Here is a 14,710-nt window from a genome sequence, read left to right on the forward strand (position 1 = left end):
AATTTATTTTTTTCCATTTTTATTAGGTATTTAGCTCATTTACATTTCCAATGTTATACCAAAGTCCCCCATACCCACCCACCCCCACTCCCCTATCTACCTACTCCCCCTTATTGGCCCTGGCATTCCCCTGTACAGGGGCATATAAAGTTTACAAGTCCAATGGGCCTCTCTTTGCAGTGATGGCCGACTAGACTATCTTTTGATACATATGCAGCTTGAGACAAGAGCTCCGGGGTACTGCTTAGTTCATATTGTTGTTACACCTATAGGGTTGAAGTTCCCTTAGTTCCTGGGGTGCTTTCTCTAATTCCTCCATTGGGGGCCCTGTGGTCCATTCAATAGCTGACTGTGAGCATCTACTTCTTTATTTGCTAGGCCCTGGCATAGTTTCAGAAGAGACAGCTATATCTGGGTCCTTTCAGCAAAATCTTGCTAGTGTATGCAATGGTGTCAGCATTTGGAAGCTGATTATGGGATGGATCTCTGGATAAGGCAATCACTAGATGGTCCATCCTTTCGTCACACTTCCAAATTTTGTCTCTGTAATTCCTTCAATGGGTGTTTCGATTCCATATTCTAAGAAGGGCAAAGTGTCCACACTTTGGTCTTCGTTCTCTTGAGTTTAATGTTTTTAGCAAATTATATCTTATATCGGGTATCCTAAGGTTCTGGGCTAATATCCAATTATCACTGAGAATATATTGTGAGAGTTCCCTTGTGATTGGGTTACCTCACTCAGGATGAAGCCCTCAAGGTCCATCCATTTGGCTAGGAATTTCATAAATTTATTCTTTTTAATAGCTGAGTAGTACTCCATTGTATAAATGTACCACATTTCCTGTATCCATTCCTCTGTTGAGGGGAATCTGGGTTCTTTCCAGCTTCTGGCTATTATAAATAAGGCTGCTATGAACATAGTGGAGCATGAGTCCTTCTTACCGGTTGGGGCATTTCTGGATATATGCCCAGAAGAGGTATTGCTAGATCTTCTGGTATTACTATGCCAATTTTCTGAGGAACCGCCAGACTGATTTCCAGCATGGTTGTACAAGCTTGTAATCCCACCAACAATGGAGGAGTGTTCCTCTTTCTCCACATCCACGCCAGCATCTGCTGTCACCTGAATTTTTGATCTTAGCCATTCTGATTTGTGTGAGTTGGAATCTCAGGGTTGTTTTGATTTGCATTTCCCTGATGATTAAGGATGTTAAACAGTTTTTTAGGTGCTTCTCTGCCATTCGGTATTCCTCGGGTGAGAAATCTTTGTTCAGTTCTGAGCCCCATTTTTAATGGGGTTATTTGATTTTATAGGGTGTAATTTATTTGGCTAGTGGCTCTAAGTCACCTAATTTGTGGAAGACTAGCAGATTTCATACTTTGGTTATGAGGCAACTCTTTTTAGTACATTCAACTCAAACTTCCTTTAAACTGATAGATAAAGCAAAGTACTTTTCCCTATTATTTAAATGTGAATGTGTGTGTGTGTGTGTGTGTGTGTGTGTGTGTGTATGTGTGTGTGTGTGTGTGTGTGTGTGTGTGTGTGTGTAGGTACGTACATACGTGTGTAAGTAAATGCACCTGCCCACAGGTGCCAGAGGCCTCCTGAAGCTCAAGCTAAAGGTGACTGTGAGCTACCCAAAGTGAGTCCTGTGCAAGAGCAATACTCACTCCTCATTACTGACCACTCTAAACTCAAAGTACTTTTATTCCCTGGCAACTTAATCACGCCCCTAAGTATAACTCTTAAATTATTTTTATTTGGAGAAATTCTTTTTATACTTTCTGGTACTGATAGTCCTTGTACTTCTGATATTGCTCATGATTCAGTCTCCAAAGTACAGGATTCATAAAGACAAACTACTGGTTCCAGTAATTTCCTATTTTCAGATAGGTTGTCATATAGCCTAGGCTGGCCCCAACTTAGTATGTAACCAAGGATAACTTGGAACTTCTAATCCTTCCAATACAAACTTGTTCCGTGCAAACCATTCTATTTTTTGAAATTACCCATAGAGTAAATATTATATTTTGTCAAATTTCTCTTTATAAAAGTTCAATTCAACTAAAGACTATGTCATAAATATTCGACCTCTTTTGTAATCATGTAAAGAATGCCTTGACAAACTATATAAATCTGTTCTGTGACAGTTAAGACCTCTATTCTATATCATGAAAGAAATATCTGTGCAGAGGGGTTTTACTTCACCAAAGTGGACAAATATAAATTTTATTAACTATCTTTTCAGAGCTGTTTGTTATCAGCTATCTTTGTCTGGGCATCTCTAAGGGCGAAAGTTTGATGTCTTGCTTTATCTATATATTATTCAGTAATTATGTTAGAGATATTATATACTTATTATAACTGACATACATTGTTCTGATAGATTAGAATAGAGCCTGGATAGCTATCTCAATATATTTCAAAAGCCCAAGTACACATATTTCAGGGATTCATATCTAGGGGCTACACAAATTAAGTATAGGACTGAAAAATATTATTTCTGATAATTAAATCAATGGAAAACATATTCTCACAAATATATACTTACATATTTTTAATATATGTGTTTGTAATCGTTGTTAGCTAAAAGCAGGTGTTTTATCTGGGAAATGACCAAAGCACTGGTGTGTCTAATGCATAGATTATTTCTCAGCAATTAAAAAACAATGAGTACTCCCACCTTATCCTCTCTTTCTTCATTTATTTTTCTCCCTCTGATACACAGACACAAATTTTTAACCAATAGGAACTCCTCTGGAAGTATCAGGAAAGTGCTACACACTACAAAACAAGCATTGGGTAATTTCCAGGCCAATACTCTCATTTTAATTTTGTAGGAAAAAAAAAACTCCCTTAGATACCTTAAAGAGGCAGAGACTCATTCCCTTCTAAACATAGGTAGAATAAGAGGTGACTGTTGATAAATATTCTGCAGTAAATCAGCAAGTGAGAAATAGGAAGAGAAGAAAGAGGAGAAAGGTGAGAGAAAGAGAGAGAGAGAAAGAGAGAGAGAAAGAGAGAGAGAGAGAGAGAATGTACTCAAAAGAAAGAAACCTTCTTTAAAAGCCAGCGTTCATTAAGAATTTATTTATTTATTTATTTATTTATTTATTTATTTATTTATTTATTTATTTATTTATTTATTTATTTATTCATTTATTTATTTAGCTTTTTTGATTTACTTAATCTTTTCTTCACACTCCAGTTGTTATACCTCTCCAGGTCCACCCTCTGACTATTCCACATCCCATACCACCGCCCACCATTTCCACAAAACTTTCTTCAACCCCCACCTCACCAGACCTACCCAAGGGACTGTCTGTGGCCTCCAGTCTCTTGAGGGTTTGGTGCATCTTCTCTGAATAAACCCAGACCTGGCAGTCCTCTGCTGTATTTTTTTTTTTTTTTGCTTCTTTGTCAAATATCAAGTGTCCATAAATGTGTGGTTTACTTTCTGGTTCTTCAGTTCTAGTCCACGGATCCATCTGTCAGTCTCTGTATCAATACCATGTAGTTTTTGTTTTTTTTGTTTTTTGTTTTTTTGTTTGTTTTTGTTTTTGTTTTGTTTTGTTTTTATCACTACTGCTCTATAGTAGAGTTTGAGGTCCAGGATTGCTCTGAGCCAGGATAGCAGTGGAGTCACAGAGTAGGACCCTGGCAATGGCTTTAAAATGGAAGTGTCTCAGGGCTTTCTAGTTCTCAAATTGTACTGAAATGCTGATGATAACTTCTAAAAAGTACTTGGTCTTTCTGAGGGTAGGCTGGCTTAGGTGATTAACACCTGTAGCCTAACAGAGGAGGATTAAGCAATGCAGCCTTTTTTCTAGCTCATCAGGAATTGCTGGGCTCTAAATTTGAGCCTACTAGCCAGATGTCACTTAAAGAGAAGGAATTTAGAGAAGTCATTATAGAATTTATTACTAAGTTGTAAAAAATTTCCTATGAAAGTTATATAAGGGGAAAAGCAGAAAGATCCTAAGTGCAGAAAGGGAAAAATTCTTCTAAGTGGGTAAAAGGAAAAAAAATAGTCTAAGTGGAGAAAGGCAAAAAAAAAAAATCTTCTCTCTCGATTTTCCTCGTCTCTTTGTCCTCAGCACTTATACATATTTCAGAATACATGAGCACATGTTACAAAGTTCATCAACTGTCTCAGATCAACAGGTTCACTGAAGGTATCAAACCATAACTAAGATATTAGTGAAGTTTTGTATAGCTAAACCCGATCAATATTTTATATTTTACCCTAGAACCTATAATAAATCATTAGTTCCCTTCTGATGACCTTTGGTTAATTGTTATACAACCTTTTGGAATGTGCTCTGAGTAGGAGAAAGCCTAGTTACTATCTAAAAACAATTAGCCAGTGACACTTGGAAAACTGGCAGTTCTCATTGCAGTTTTGACTATCAGAAAAGGACCTAATAGCCCTTTTAGTTTGGGGAGAATTTTATTGAGTATTTTTGCATTGATATTCATAAGAGAAGTTGGTCTGAAGTTGCCTTAATCTGGAATCAATTCACCAATAAAAACAAATAGACTAACAGACTGGTTATATAAACAATACACAACATTTTGCTGCATAAAAGAAACCCACCTCAGGGACAAAACCAGATACTACCTCATAGTAAAAGGCTGGAAAACAATTTTCCAAGGAAATGGTCTGAAGAAATAAGCTGGAGTAGTTATTCTAATATAGAATAAAATCAATTTCCAACCTAAAGTTATCAAAAAAGATAAGAAGGGACAGTTAATGCTCATGAAAGGTAAAATCTTCCAAGATGAATCCTCAATTCTGAATATCTATGCTCCAAATGCTAAGGCATCCACATTCATTAAAGAAACTTTAGTAAAGCTCAAATCACTCATTGCACTGCACACCATAATCGTGGGAGACTTCAACAACCCACTGTTATCAATAGAAAGTTCCTGGAAATAGAAACTAAACAGAGACACATTGAAGATAACAGAATTTATGAAACAAATGGATTTAATAGATATCTACAGAACATTTTACCCTAAAACAAAAGGATATATCTTCCTCTCAGCACCTCATGGTACCTTCTCCACAATAGACCATATAATCAGTCACAAGACAGGACTCAACAAATATATTGAAAGTATCCCATACACCCTATCACATCACCATGGAGGAAGGCTGATTTTCAATAACAACATAAATAATAGAAAGCTACCATTCACGTGAAAGTTGAACAACACTCTACTCAATTATAACTTGGTCACGGAAGAAATTAAACACTTTTTAGAGTTTAATGAAAATGAAGGGACAATATACCCAAACTTATGGGACACAATGAATGTAGTCCCACAAAGAAAACCAACAGCTCTGAGTGCCACCAAAAAGAAACAAGAGAGAGCACACACTAAGAGCTTGACAGCACACCTAAAAGCTCTAGAACAAAAGGAGGCAAATTTACAAGGGGGAGTAGATAGCAGAAAAAAATCAAACTCAGTGCTGGAATCAACCAAGTGGGCACAAAAAGATCTATTCAAAGTATCAACCAAACCAGGAGCCTGTTCTTTGAAATAGTATCAAGATAGATACACCCTTAGCAAGACAAACTAGAGGGCACAGGGATAGTATCCTAGTTAACAAAATCATAAATGAAAAGGGAGACATAAGACCAGAACCTGAGGAAATCCTAGGCATCATCACATCCTACTACAAAAGGCTATACTAAAAAAACTGGAAAACTTGGACAAAATGGACAATTTTCTAGACAGAAATCAGGTACCAAAGTTAAATCCAGATAAGAATAAAGATCTAAACAGCCCCATATCACCTAAAGAAATAGAAGCAGTCACTAATAGTCTCCGAACCAAATAATGCCCAGGACCACCCACATGGGTTTAGTGCAGAGTTCTATCAGACCTGCAAAAAAGAATTAATTCCAACTGTTCTCAAACTATTTCACAAAATAGAAACAGAATGTTCTCTATTCAATTCATTCTATATAGTAGCCACAATTACTCTGATAACTAAACCATATAAAGTCCCAACAAAATAGAGGACTTAAGGCCAGTTTCCCTTATGAATATCGATGCAAAAATATTCAATAAAGTCCATGCAAACTGAATCTAAGAACATATCACAAAGATCATCAATAATGATCAAGTAGGCTTCATCCCATAGATGCAGTGATGGTTTAATATAAGGAAACACATCAACGTAATCCACTATATAAGCAAACTCAAAAACAAAAACCGCATGATCATCTCCTTAGATGCTGAGAAATCATTTAAGGAAATCCAACACCCATTCATGATAAAAGTCATGGAAAGATCAGGAATTCAAGGCCCATACTTAAACATAAAAATAGCAGTATATAGCAAACCAGTAGTGATCATCAAACTAAATGGAGAGAAACTAAAACCAATCCCACTAAAATCAGGGACTAGACAAGGCTGCCCACTTTCTTCCTATCTATTCCATATAGCACTTGAAATCCTAGCCAGAGCAATTGGACAACAGAAGTAGATCAATAGAGCACCAGGGTCTCTGGCCCGGGGGATTCTTCGGACACCGGCAAGGACCCACACAGGATCCTCCACGGGATCCTAAGACCTCTAGTGAGTGGAACACAGCGCCTGATCCAATCCAATCGCGAAAGGACCCTAGACTGCACATTATTATTATGCATATCAGATAGGCATGTGTGTTTGTGTGTGTGTGCATATAAGCGTGTAGGTATATAGCACTTGTGACCAGAGGAATGCAATCATGCAGTATCTTTCTTTATGTCTCTCTGCCAATTTCCTATGATGCAGTGTGTTGATTAGAATATATTTTGCCCATGAAATGTGGCACAATTACAAGGTGTTGGCTTGTTTGAGGAAGTGTATCATTGTGTAGGCTTGCTTTTATGTAGTGCACAATCTCTGCCCAGTGACGCAAATCGATCCTCTTCCTTGCTACCTGTGGCCACAAGCTTCCTCCTGGTTGCCTTCAGACTAAGATATAGACCAATTAGTTCCTTCCCCAGCACCTCCTCTACCTGGATGCTTCCATGCTTCCTACCAAGATAATAATATACTGACCCTCTGAATCTGTAAGACAACCTCAATTAAATTTTCCCTATAAGAGTTTCCTGAGTCATGATGTCTCTTCACATCAATGAAACCCTGTTGAACATAGGAAGTATTTTAGCCTGATTTTTAATGCTTACAAGATAATTGCAGCCAGCATGCAAGCACAAACTAAAGATGATGAATGAGTTTCTGTATTTTTTGAACTTCTGAATTTTTGAATGAATGTGGGGATTGGGAAAATTAGAAAGTTATGGGAAGGAGAAAGAGAGGATGCAAAGAACTTTTGGGCTCCTGCCACTTGCTTTTGCATTCAATATATCTATTTTAAAACAACACCAACAACTAAAACAACCAACGACAGGGCATCCATACAACAGATTCACAGAGAAGACACCAAAGGGCATTACATTCTTGTAAATCATTTTTCAGCTAATGTCTGGTGTATTGAGCCAAAAGATTTTACTGTCAAACCCTGATGATTAGTCACTAGATTGTTTCCCCTAACACAATGATGAATGGCCGTGTGGTCAATAGGACAGTTAACCTGTATAAATACATTGTTTTTCACACAGTCATTTCGGATTGTTACTATATATCCCAGTTTTTTTTTTTTTTGCATTTTATCTCCATTAGTGTGTTGTTTTCAGCCCTCACTTGCTACATAGAAAACGGAATCTTTTACATTATATTTCATTTAGGGTGCACAATGGAACCTAAAGACTAATTCAGTCCATTTCAAAGTAGAGCTCTTTGTTCTCTTTACAAAATTGAAATTTATCTGTTTTCAAAAATATTTTGCAGTTGTGTGGCTTAGTTTAATTAAGATTGGGGGGGTATTTCTCCCACAGTCTCAGTTGTCTCAAACTGGGAAACTGTCTAGAAATGTTGTGGAACCTTTGTGACTGTGCCCTAGCCGAAGTACATCCGTGGGGCAAGAAGGAGGGAGCTTGGTGGTTCTGAACTAAATCTTGGATTCTAAATCCAACCAAATGTGAGAAGGGCCCATTCAGGCTCTCAATGCCACAGATGAACTTGTTGTTTCCTCCTATGCTGTCTTTATCATGACAGTCTGTCCCTGACGAGTGTTTGCCATATACATCTCTTCCTGAACATTGACTGTGTCAAGTTTTGACAACTTGACTTAAAAATAAGTATTGTAAGTGTACATCTGTCTCTCCACCTCTTCCCCTCTTCCCTCTTTCCCTCCCTCCCTCTCCCTCTTTCTCTCTCTCTCTCTCTCTCTCTCTCTCTCTCTCTCTCTCTCTCTCTCTCTCTGTGTGTGTGGGTGTGGGTGTGGTGTGTGTAGGTGTGTGTGGGTGGTTGTTGTGTCAAATATATTGCTGTCAATTTTGCCTTCATGTATTTTTTTAATGTGTGTGTGTGGAATGATTTTTCACATTAAAAATTATTCTAACTTTTCATAAATTTCAGTCCAATCTTCACTTTTAGGGAGATAAGCTTCCAAATGGCTTTTTCTCAAGAACTCAATAAATTGGAATGCTCCATAGCTATATGACCTGAGTGAGAATTGTTAATAGGTTCCCAGTCATGCTGTGGGGCCAAACTTAAGATCTGTGCACCAGCTAGAGGAGCCTCTGTGTTCTTTGAGCCCTGCATTTGGAGAATAACTATGAATTGTTTGTACAGTTGGCTCTAGCATAGAGACTCTTTTTTAAATTTTTTCTCTTTTTCACTAGATGCCATTCATTAGAAAGTCCTTCCACATGGAAACTACTGACCATATTGAATGGTGGAGAAAGGAGATTAACAGTAAATTATAAATGAAGAAAACAAAAGTTACAGCCCTATAACTGATACTCCCACAACTAAAGCTGTGCTGAAGCATGGAGAATGTTGCAGGACTTGCAAAATTTGGTTGGATCTCATTCCTCCTCAATGCTCACATAATTTAGTACTTAATATCCTCATAATTTCATAGATATATTTTTGTAAATACTTCTTTTTTTTCCCATTTTTTATTAGGTATTTAACTCATTTACATTTCCAATGCTATACCAAAAGTTCCCCATATCCACCCACCCCCACTCCCCTGCCGACCCACTCCCCCTTTTTGGCCCTGGTGTTCCCCTGTACTGGGGCATATAAAGTTTGCAAGTCCAATGGGCCTCTCTTTCCAGTAATTGCCGACTAGGCCATCTTTTGATATATATGCAGCTAGAGTCAAGAGCTCCGGGGTACTGGTTAGTTCATAATGTTGTTCCACCTATAGGGTTGCAGATCCCTTTAGCTCCTTGGCTACTTTCTCTAGCTCCTCCATTGGGAGCCCTATGACCCATCCATTAGCTGACTGTGAGCATCCACTTCTGTGTTTGCTAGGCCCCGGCATAGTCTCACAAGAGACAGCTACATCTGGGTCCTTTCAATAAAATCTTGCTAGTGTATGCAATGGTGTCAGCGTTTGCATGCTGATTATGGGGTGGATCCCTGGATATGGCAGTCGCTACATGGTCCATCCTTTCATCTCAGCTCCAAACTTTGTCTCTGTAACTCCTTCCATGGGTGTTTTGTTCCCAAATCTAAGGAGGGGCATAGTGTCCACACTTCAGTCTTCATTCTTCTTGAGTTTCATGTGTTTAGCAAATTATATCTTATATCTTGTGTATCCTAGGTTTGGGGCTAATATCCACTTATCAGTGAATACATATTGTGTGAGTTTCTTTGTGAATGTGTTACCTCACTCAGGATGATGCCCTCCAGGTCCATCCATTTGGCTAGGAATTTCATAAATTCATTCTTTTTAATAGCTGAGTAGTACTCCATTGTGTAGATGTACCACATTTTCTGTATCCATTCCTCTGTTGAGGGGCATCTAGGTTCTTTCCAGCTTCTGGCTATTATAAATAAGGCTGCTATGAACATAGTGGAGCATGTGTCCTTCTTACCTGTTGGGGCATCTTCTGGATATATGCCCAGGAGAGGTATTGCTGGATCCTCCGGTAGTACTATGTCCAATTTTCTGAGGAACCGCCAGACTGATTTCCAGAGTGGTTGTACAAGCCTGCACTCCCACCAACAATGGAGGAGTGTTCCTCTTTCTCCACATCCACGCCAGCATCTGCTGTCACCTGAATTTTTGATCTTAGCCATTCTGACTGGTGTGAGGTGGAATCTCAGGGTTGTTTTGATTTGCATTTCCCTGATGATTAAGGATGTTGAACATTTTTTCAAGTGCTTCTCTGCCATTCGGTATTCCTCAGGTGTGAATTCTTTGTTCAGTTCTGAGCCCCATTTTTTAATGGGGTTATTTGATTTTCTGAAGTCCACCTTCTTGAGTTCTTTATATATGTTGGATATTAGTCCCCTATCTGATTTAGGATAGGTAAAGATCCTTTCCCAATCTGTTGGTGGTCTTTTTGTCTTATTGACGGTGTCTTTTGCCTTGCAGAAACTTTGGAGTTTCATTAGGTCCCATTTGTCAATTCTCGATCTTACAGCACAAGCCATTGCTGTTCTGTTCAGGAATTTTTCCCCTGTGCCCATATCTTCAAGGCTTTTCCCCACTTTCTCCTCTATAAGTTTCAGTGTCTCTGGTTTTATGTGAAGATCCTTGATCCACTTAGATTTGACCTTAGTACAAGGAGATAAGTATGGATCGATTCGCATTCTTTTACACGATAACAACCAGTTGTGCCAGCACCAATTGTTGAAAATTCTGTCTTTCTTCCACTGGATGGTTTTAGCTCCCTTGTCGAAGATCAAGTGACCATAGGTGTGTGGGTTCATTTCTGGGTCTTCAATTCTATTCCATTGGTCTACTTGTCTGTCTCTATACCAGTACCATGCAGTTTTTATCACAATTGCTCTGTAGTAAAGCTTTAGGTCTGGCATGGTGATTCCGCCAGAAGTTCTTTTATCCTTGAGAAGACTTTTTGCTATCCTAGGTTTTTTGTTATTCCAGACAAATTTGCAAATTGCTCCTTCCAATTCGTTGAAGAATTGAGTTGGAATTTTGATGGGGATTGCATTGAATCTGTAGATTGCTTTTGGCAAGATAGCCATTTTTACAATGTTGATCCTGCCAATCCATGAGCATGGGAGATCTTTCCATCTTCTGAGATCTTCCTTAATTTCTTTCTTCAGAGATTTGAAGTTTTTATCATACAGATCTTTCACTTCCTTAGTTAGAGTCACGCCAAGATATTTTATATTATTTGTGACTATTGAGAAGGGTGTTGTTTCCCTAATTTCTTTCTCAGCCTGTTTATTCTTTGTATAGAGAAAGGCCATTGACTTGTTTGAGTTTATTTTATATCCAGCTACTTCACCGAAGCTGTTTATCAGGTTTAGGAGTTCTTTGGTAGAATTTTTAGGGTCACTTATATATACTATCATATCATCTGCAAAAAGTGATATTTTGAGTTCATCTTTTCCAATTTGTATCCCCTTGATCTCCTTTTGTTGTCGAATTGCTCTGGCTAATACTTCAAGTACTATGTTGAAAAGGTAGGGAGAAAGTGGGCAGCCTTGTCTAGTCCCTGATTTTAGTGGGATTGCTTCCAGTTTCTCTCCATTTACTTTGATGTTGGCTACTGGTTTGTTGTAGATTGCTTTTATCATGTTTAGGTATGGGCCTTGAATTCCTGATCTTTCCAAAACTTTTATCATGAATGGGTGTTGGATCTTGTCAAATGCTTTTTCTGCATCTAACTAGATGATCATGTGATTTTTGTCTTTGTGTTTGTTTATATAATGGATTACATTGATGGATTTTTGTATATTAAACCATCCCTGCATCCCTGGAATAAAACCTACTTGGTCAGGATGGATGATTGCTTTAATGTGTTCTTGGATTCGGTTAGCGAGAATTTTATTGAGGATTTTTGCATCGATATTCATAAGAGAAATTGGTCTGAAGTTCTCTATCTTTGTTGCGTCTTTCTGTGGTTTAGGTATCAGAGTAATAGTGGCTTCATAAAATGAGTTGGGTAGAGTACCTTCTACTTCTATTTTGTGAGATAGTTTGTGCAGAATTGGAAATAGATCTTCTTTGAAGGTCTGATAGAACTCTGCACTAAACCCATCTGGTCCTGGGCTTTTTTTGGTTGGGAGACTATTAATAACTGCTTCTATTTCTTTAGGTGATATGGGACTGTTTAGATGGTCAACTTGATCCTGATTCAACTTTGGTACCTGGTATCTGTCCAGAAATTTGTCCATTTCATCCAGGTTTTCCAGTTTTGTTGAGTATAGCCTTTTGTAGAAGGATCTGATGGTGTTTTGGATTTCTTCAGGATCTGTTGTTATGTCTCCCTTTTCAGTTCTGATTTTGTTAATTAGGATTTTGTCTATGTGCCCTTTAGTGAGTCTAGCTAAGGGTTTATCTATCTTGTTGATTTTCTCAAAGAACCAACTCCTCGTTTGGTTAATTCTTTGAATAGTTCTTCTTGTTTCCACTTGGTTGATTTCACCCCTGAGTTTGATTATTTCCTGCCGTCTACTCCTCTTGGGTGAATTTGCTTCCTTTTTTTCTAGGGCTTTTTGATGTGTTGTCAAGCTGCTAGTATGTGCTGTCTCCCGTTTCTTCTTGGAGGCACTCAGAGCTATGAGTTTCCCTCTTAGAAATGCTTTCATTGTGTCCCATAGGTTTGGGTACGTTGTGGCTTCATTTTCATTAAACTCTAAAAAGTCTTTAATTTCTTTCTTTATTCCTTCCTTGACCAAGGTATCATTGAGAAGAGTGTTATTCAGTTTCCACGTGAATGTTGGCTTTCCATTATTTATGTTGTTATTGAAGATCAGTCTTAGGCCATGGTGGTCTGATAGGATACATGGGACAATTTCAATATTTTTGTATCTATTGAGGCCTGTTTTGTGACCAATTATATGGTCAATTTTGGAGAAGGTCCCGTGAGGTGCTGAGAAGAAGGTATATCCTTTTGTTTTAGGATAAAATGTTCTGTAGATATCTGTCAGGTCCATTTGTTTCATAACTTCTGTTAGTTTCACTGTGTCCCTGTTTAGTTTCTGTTTCCACGATCTGTCCTTTGAAGAAAGTGGTGTGTTGAAGTCTCCCACTATTATTGTGTGAGGTGCAATGTATGCTTTGAGCTTTACTAAAGTGTCTCTAATGAATGTGGCTGCCCTTGCATTTGGTGCGTAGATATTCAGAATTGAGAGTTCCTCTTGGAGGATTTTACCTTTGATGAGTATGAAGTGTCCCTCTTTGTCTTTTTTGATAACTTTGGGTTTGAAGTCGATTTTATCCGATATTAAAATGGCTACTCCAGCTTGTTTCTTCAATCCATTTGCTTAGAAAATTATTTTCCAGCCTTTCACTCTGAGGTAGTGTCTGTCTTTTTCCCTGAGATGGGTTTCCTGTAAGCAGCAGAATGTTGGGTCCTGTTTGTGTAGCCAGTCTGTTAGTCTATGTCTTTTTATTGGGGAATTGAGTCCATTGATATTAAGAGATATTAAGGAAAAGTAATAGTTGCTCCCTTTTATTTTTGTTGTTAGAGTTGGCATTCTGTTCTTGTGGCTGTCTTCTTTTTGGTTTGTTGAATGATTACTTTCTTGGTTGTTCTAGGGCGTGATTTCTGTCCTTGTATTGCTTCTTTTCTGTTATTATCCTTTGAAGGGCTGGATTCGTGGAAAGATATTGTGTGAATTTGGTTTTGTCGTGGAATACTTTGGTTTCTCCATCTATGGTAATTGAGAGTTTGGCCGGGTATAGTAGCCTGGGCTGGCATTTGTGTTCTCTTAGTGTCTGTATAACATCTGTCCAGGCTCTTCTGGCTTTCATAGTCTCTGGTGAAAAGTCTGGTGTAATTCTGATAGGCCTTCCTTTATATGTTACTTGACCTTTCTCCCTTACTGCTTTTAATATTCTATCTTTATTTAGTGCATTTGTTGTTCTGATTATTATGTGTCGGGAGGAATTTCTTTTCTGGTCCAGTCTATTTGGAGTTCTGTAGGCTTCTTGTATGATCATGGGCATCTCTTTTTTTATGTTTGGGAAGTTTTCTTCTATTATTTTGTTGAAGATATTAGCTGGCCCTTTAAGTTGAAAATCTTCATTCTCATCAATTCCTATTATCCGTAGGTTTGGTCTTCTCATTGTGTCCTGGATTACCTGGATGTTTTGAGTTAGGATCCTTTTGCATTTTGTATTTTCTTTGACTGTTGTGTCGATGTTCTCTATGGAATCTTCTGCACCTGAGATTCTCTCTTCCATTTCTTGTATTCTGTTGCTGATGCTCGCATCTATGGTTCCAGATCTCTTTCCTAGGTTTTCTATCTCCAGCGTTGCCTGGCTTTGGGTTTTCTTTATTGTGTCTACTTCCCCTTTTAGTTCTAGTATGGTTTTGTTCATTTCCATCACCTGTTTGGATGTGTTTTCCTGTTTTTCTTTAACGATTTCTACCTGTTTGGCTGTGTTTTCCTGCTTTTCTTTAAGGTCCTGTAACTCTTTAGCAGTGCTCTCCTGTAATTCTTTAAGTGACTTATGAAAGTCCTTCTTGATGTCCTCTATCATCATCATGAGAAATGTTTTTAAATCTGGGTCTAGATTTTCGGTTGTGTTGGGGTGCCCAGGACTAGGTGGGGTGGGAATGCTGCGTTCTGATGATGGTGAGTGGTCTTGATTTCTGTTAGTAGGATTCTTACTTTTGCCTTTGGCCATCTGGTAATCTCTGAAGCTAG

This window comes from Mus musculus, chromosome Y (genome assembly GCF_000001635.26).
Source record: "Mus musculus strain C57BL/6J chromosome Y, GRCm38.p6 C57BL/6J".
Classification (NCBI taxonomy): Eukaryota; Metazoa; Chordata; class Mammalia; order Rodentia; family Muridae; genus Mus; species Mus musculus.